The sequence below is a fragment of the Stegodyphus dumicola genome, chromosome 2 (assembly GCF_044657685.1).
Source record: "Stegodyphus dumicola isolate Sdum_Otavi_A_Nest chromosome 2, ASM4465768v1".
NCBI lineage: Eukaryota > Metazoa > Arthropoda > Arachnida > Araneae > Eresidae > Stegodyphus > Stegodyphus dumicola.
In genome coordinates this window covers 116363738-116371058 of record NC_140769.1, presented here as the reverse complement: position 1 = coordinate 116371058, position 7321 = coordinate 116363738, and the positions used below count along the sequence as shown (strand labels likewise).

Genomic DNA, 7321 nt, shown 5'->3' with positions numbered 1-7321 from the left:
TCAGCGACTTTACCGCTCGGCCGCTGGTGGGCCGAAGACACGCTAGGAAAGCGGGAGAAATACCTTATATTACTTCTCTTTTTAAAGGCCGACATTTTTTTTAAGGGGATCCAATCACTAAATCCTGGGTGTAGATATACCTCATCCCACACCTTTTTAGTTTGGGCGCCACTGTAGAGACATTAGGATTTTTTGGGAAGCCGTAGAGATGAAAAATTAGCAACCGCCTTCGCCGTGAATCGAACAACGGACCTCTGAAATACCGGCCCAGCGTGCAGAACTATTACACCACGAAGGCACGCAAGGAGAGCGGGAGAAATACCTCATAAGGAAAATTTTTTTCCTCTAATTACAGGACAGAAAATGTTTTTCAATCGCGCGATCTGTTATTGATATTGAATTACAGTCGTGCGATAATTTCGCAGTAAAGATACATCTCTGATGACTATCCAAGATTCTAGAAACTTTGGTCTTATATAGAGATGGTCGTCTTATAGAAATAATGCTTAATATCAATATTTATTTATAATCTCAGAACTATTGGTCACTTTCAGAAGTGGTCGTTTGAGAGGCGATATTCTATATATTTATTTACTGATACTCTCAGATTCCAAAATTTGTTTATATTCTCAGAAATATTGGATGGAAGGTTGTCGTCCCATACATGCAAAATTTTACATTTCATTAAAAATGAATTCGGCATTATTTAACTATTTCCCTATTAATTAATTAATTAGATAAAGAAAAAATTAGGAAATAGTACTGTTTATTACGGAATAATGTAGGAAGTTCTACAGAACTATATTCTTCGCGTCATTGCACATTGCATCCGGCAAACTACTAGTTCCTCGTATTCTTCCGCAAATCCGTAAACATCTGTCTGATTTGAAACGAAATCCAAAATGGCTGCGCCATGAGGTTAACTGGTATGGATATTTTTTGTTGCATGAAAGGTAAGTTCAGTTGCAATACTTGTATGTTTACTTTTTTTGCTTTTCGAATTTATGTCATTTTGACAGTTAAATGTTTCACAGCTTTATGAATTCAATTGTTACCATTCTGTCGTGAATTACGTGTATCTCAATGGCTGGCTGTCTTTTCAAATATCTAATTTGCCCTGTTATCCAAATGTTTATGATTGAATTTTTTTTAGTCTAGTTTATGCATTCAGTTTCAAAATAATATGTGTGATCAGATTGTTTATTATTTTATTGCAGCAATAAATTTATGTTAAATAGTTTGAACAATTGTATAAAAATAAGTGTTTGCATTGTTTTGTCCAAAATATGTATGGTTGAAACATTATCTTAATCTAGTTTGTAATTCAAGTTTTTTTGGGGGTACTGTTCTGTTATTGGGACCAGAATCGGAAATGTATGAACCTGTGTTCGTAAGTATGTGCATAGATGTGTATATGTAGACACACAAACATACAAGCATACATAAATACATTTCTGAACCCGGTCCTGATAACAGAACGGTACCTTTTTTTTTAATCTTTTTTGAATATTTTATAAAAGGATTAAGCACTTTTCAAACTGCATATCATTTTAAGATTCGACTTGCAGGAAGACAAAATATGGTCATTCAATCAAATGCTTATGATTGCTTTTAACATTTTCTCATAAATATTGTTTGCATTTTTATTGTATTTTAGATACTTTAGTTATGTAAAGTGAACATGAGAATATTAGGAAAGCTGAAGAATATGAATAGCTACCATAATACATGTATTTTTTCATCGAACCCATTGTTTTAGAAACCAATGCACCATTATTATATGCAGTTTAATTTTATGTTCATGTTACTGTAGTATTGTCATTATAATAAAAGTATTGATAATTTTTGTTGAATCTTGCAAGTTGCCTAACATTCAGAATTATTACTACCGAATTTTACTGATAGGTTTTTTCGAGTTGACATAATCTGTCTGATAAATAAAATAAACTGGTGTTTAAATTATATGTATTTCTCTTGATGTTTCATTGAAAGTGAGATGGAAATATAAATGCTATCCAGAAAAGTGAATTCTTTTTGCCTGAAATAACAAACTGTACTAAATGATTAATGTTTATATCATTTTAGAAATGTCAATATTAAAGTTTCTCCCCCTTCTCTTCTTTGATTTTGAAATAATTTATAATAAAATAATATATGCATAAGTGTAATTAATGTAAAAGTGTCATTCAATAACATAATTTATTTTTACTGATATTTTTATATTTCTTATCTGGGTTTTCTTTTGGTGTTAGAAGGAGGAAGAGACTGTAATGTTTTAATTTAGGAAATAATTAAAACATTACAGTCTTTTAAATAACACAGTTACAGTAATGTTTATTGAAGCAATCAGTACTGTGTTATTGCCAGTGATTGAATAATGTTAAAATGCATTGTTCATAAGAAAATATGCTTATCTTTGTGTTATAGATTTTATTTTGACACAAGCTGAAATTTGAATTATTGGAAGCACTTTGAAAACCCGAGTTATTTCCTGAATCATTAATCAAGCCAATATATAACATACAAAATTTTCATGCAAAATTATTTCTTTGAGCATATTATAAAGAGCTCATTTAATTTTATTATTTGTACAAATTTTAGACAAAAGTAGCATGTAACAGTTAAAGATTTATTGAAGCCTACTTGTTACTTGTAATAACAAAGAAGTGTGAAAGATATTGCCACATTAGCGAACATGATGATCATTGATGCTTAGTTTAGAAATTTAATAATATATTGAGAAATGCTGGGAACTTTCAGAAGTAGACATTTTGGAAATGATGGGCTTGATAAGAAATTTGCATGGTTTTATTATTTATTCTTTAGTTAAGAATGGATTTTAGATGTTCATGTGAAAGAATTCTCTTTAATTATATGTGAAAGAATTGTTAAAGTTTGGCATTTAAAAAAAATAAATTAATAATATGCAATTATCTTTTTATTATACATATATTACTATATATTTCTAATGCGCTATGTAAATGTCAGTGCGAAACAATTGAGATACTATTTTTGGGGCAATCTTTTCTTATACATGAAAAATTCTGATACTTTCTTATCATCTGCCCTCACAGCTTCAACTTATGCTAAAACAGCAAGAGTGTGTACACGATAATAGCAAACTATGAATATGCATTTACATGCTTTATATTTAATCTTTATTTCTGAATAGTATTCCATTGGATGAAAAATATGTGAATATTGACCCAATATATATATATTTTTGTGTGTGTGCATCCTAAAATTTCTTGTTTCTTGTGAACAGAGCAGTAGATATGAACCATAAACTAACCATTTTGCCAATTTTCACAGCTTTGCAGATAGTCAGAAAGCACCAAAATTTGTAATAATGTTAAGTTTAAATGATGTTCTATACTTTTGTGTTAATTTTTCTATTCTATTAATTCTATTACTGTGTTATCAAACTTTCTGCAGGAATTTCAACTGGTTAAGATGTTATTACCATGTGGAGAAGAATTTGGTTTTCAAGCTAGAAAAAATTGCAGCTGAAGGATTTTGTAGAAGGTCAGTCAAACTGGTTTTAGTTAATTATAATTTAATTTTGGGTGAAGAATTCTCAAATTTATTTATCATAAGTGTCTAAAGGTCTTCTAAATTAAATTCTGCTTGTTTTTGAAATTTTTCATGACATTCATTCTTTGATTATTATTATTTTTTTTAAATTTACTAACTTATATCCAGGCACATAATGTTGCGTTTAATGCCATACCTTAAATATTGTAAAATGTTAAAATAATACATTTCACTTAAAAATGTGGTTGTGACAGTAAATTTTCTGTTACATTTAATCATATCTATAAACATTGGTATACATCATTTTTCAATAACCTGTATATTATTTTGTGCATTTCTTTTACATCCAAGATCTGGCATATGACTTGCTTTTCAAACTGATAACACGGTGTAATAATGTAATCTAATGGTTAAAGTTTACTATGGAACGGGCCAAATTTAATAACTTATTCTTTGATAGAAATTTTTTCATGTGTTCAGTGTGTCTCATCTCTTTAAATTGCTATATACTAGCATAAGAAATATATTAGTTAATGCAGTGTTATACATCAATATTTATAGACAATTATTGTGGCTATGTTTATTATAATTTTGTTCACTGTAATGGCTGGAGTGCCTAAACCACCATGCTGTGTAAACAAAACTTAAATCTTCATCTCTGCATACTGCCCCACTAGTGTTTAAACCACTGAAATGGTGATTATGGTAGAACATCTTTGGCAAAAATTTACTCTACTGTAACCCTTGGCGAATCGTTTCTTTTTTTTATATCAAGATCGGCACCAATTTCAAGGTGGCCGCTACACAAAACCAAAATAAGAAGTCAAAGACATACACAAACTCTGTGTCCATGTACACATCGACCTATTAAAACAGAGAAATGCACAAACTGGGCATTGTGCACTGCCTTAACTTTGTCCATGTACACATTGATCTATTTTCACTTTAAGAAAATCAGAAAGTTAAAAATATCATAGTTACCAGAAAAAATTCGCCACTGTCTTAACACACAGACAACCACAAATACACAAACAGAGAGGAATAAGTTACCAAAAATACATATTTCCTAACATAAAAACATTAAACAACAAATCTTCTAACAAAAATTAAAACACAGAGACAAAAAATAAATGAAACGTCATTTTTTTAACATACCTTTTTTTCACATGCACATGTTTAGGCTTATGTTATGCAAATTTTTCGTCTCTTAGTCACCTCAGACATACTCAAACGATGGTACCCACACCAAAATAATAAATAGCATGTTCAGAATACAAGACCATACCACTTTCGTGCAACCAAACACAGCAATTGAAAAGAATGGTAAGAACCAAAAACCTGGGACCGTAAAAAATGTTTACTATTAAAAAAAGTAGCCCAAAACTAAATTTATCACAACATGTTGGCAATATTTGCAGAAATAACTCCTTTTTATTGACAAAAAAAAAGTTTTTTTTTTTTTTTTTCCCAAAGGCTACTTTTGCCAACATTATCAACATTAGGGTTACCGAAAAACTTATTTGATGCAATGGGCTTCCACATTTCACAAACAACCAATACCACTTTGCGATTTTTTTTCAGACAGAAACCAAGGTGTACCATACAGTAAAGATTAGCCACATCTTCATTTACTACTGTTACAAGTACTTCTTTGGTAAATTTCTGCGGTTAAGTTCAAAAGTTTAAAATTGCATTAACATGATCAGATTCATAGCTAGGGTTTTCAGCGCTCAAGGACAACTGAAGATTTTGTGCCCCCTACTGCTTGCCAAGGATGGAAAACATTTAATTCTAAAATGTTCTAACATCAGTTTGGCGCCCCTTGGGTTCTGTGCTTGGGGACAGATGCCCCCCTCTAGCTACGCCCCTGATCAGATTTTATTTTCTGCACGTAGCTAACAATTACTTATGTGTTGTCAGATAAATGTTACCAGATGCATTTAATTACGTTTTAATTGCCAATCTCATGAGACAAGTTTTTTTTGCTCCTGCAAGACTTTACTTTGTGTTACAAAGTAAATTCATTCTCACTATTTTTGGACTTGCCTACACATTAAATTTAAAATAGTTTTATGAATAGGTAAGATGTGATTATCATAATTTTGTTTCTCTCTTTATCTTGGCAACTTTATATGTGTATTCAGTATCCAGGTTACCTACCAGTGGCTGATTGATAAAACTGCTCATATGTTCAGCTGGTGGTTTGAGTTTATTTTCTGACATAAAAAATTTTAAAAGGCATCCCCCATGTTTATGTTACTATAATCGAAAAATCAAATAATTGCTACTCTGTTTATAGGTACTAAATGTTAAAATATTTTAAATGTTTCCTTTAATTTGCATTCTAATAGTCATTTGTTTAAATTTAATTATGAATTATATTCACATATAGTAATTGTGAGTGTTTTTTTTTTATTTTAGGTGCTGTGAAAGGCAATGACAGAGATCCAATTTATCAAGAGTTCTTATATACATAAGAATACATGGATATAAGATTGTTTTTCATGAATTCAAACAAAATGTGATAAATTTGATTAATAAAAACTATTTTGAATTTTGAAAAGTGTTTTTCCTCTGTTAATCATAATATAGTGCCATAAATTTCTGAATGTGTTTTTTTTTCATCCAAATAAATAGCTTTACAAAAATTTGTCATATTAATAGATATTGCATAATTTAGCATTATTATAAACATTTATTATAGCAGATTTAGCTGAACTACATTTTTAGTCTCTCTGCAGATGAAGTCACAAAGATAAGTGGTTAGATATTTTTCTGTATTCCCCATTAAGTAATTTTATCTAATAAATTACCATTACTTATATACTAAAGGTGAAAGAATAAGCTTTCCTTGAAGATACAAAAATTTGCAGATATTTCAAAAAATTGGTATACGTAAAAAAGTTCTTAAATTGCCACATATGCGAAACTGAAAATGTTAGATATGAAATAGTTCAGAAATATAAATATTTTCACTATTTTTTAACTATAATTCACTGCATTTGTTATATATAATCACAGTTTAAGGTAGTGCTTTTCTCACTGTGATTTCTCATGTATTTTGATTCATAAATACATGTAAATAAATCCACGTATTTTGATTTCTCTTTTGAGACCGAATAAAAAATTAACTAAACATTCTTGTTGACATTGAGAGTTGAATAAAAGCTCACCTCAAAATAAAATGAATTAATAAATTTATGGAAAATTTTACATAGCATATATTGAGCAGAAAGAGTAAACTGAATATACTTAATGGAATTAATTGGTAGAGTTTATTGCAGAATAAAATTCCTTAATTGCATGGTAAACAGTAGATCTTTTGAAGTTTTTCTATGTTGCGTAAAATGCAGATTTAAATTTTTGATATTGATTGTCATATAAATGGCAATTACTGTTTTATTTTGCTCTGAAATGAATGGTTAGTAATAAAATTCTGGATGAGACAACCTTTAACATGCGCTAGAATTTACAAACTTTAATTTGGTGCTGATTTCAATGGGTAAATTTCATTTTACTGAATTTTGCGTAAAATAATACCAATGAATCATTGCAAATTATATTCAGAACTTTTTTTTTTTAATCTAAAAGGGCTATTAGTTTTGAAATGTGACTTCGTATCGTCAGTCGTAAACTTGTTTCGCTTTTCATTCAAGTCTTGCCATTTGGCAAAATTTAACATATTTACCTTTAAAATCTAATATATTATTGACTAACAAGCCAAGCTATTTAAAAGCATTACACACAGTAATTTTTAATCTGATTGATTTAAAATGATGCATTTAAT

General features: G+C 29.5%; 1 long non-coding RNA gene across 1 annotated transcript; it reads left to right on the top strand.

Annotated features, from left to right (window-relative positions):
- The first annotated feature begins 862 nt into the window (after positions 1-862).
- Positions 863-6091, top strand: LOC146998558 (uncharacterized). Its single transcript, XR_015039327.1, has 3 exons — positions 863-953; positions 3436-3525; positions 5956-6091. It is a non-coding gene; the product is annotated as an uncharacterized LOC146998558 (long non-coding RNA).
- The last annotated feature ends 1230 nt before the right edge of the window (positions 6092-7321 follow it).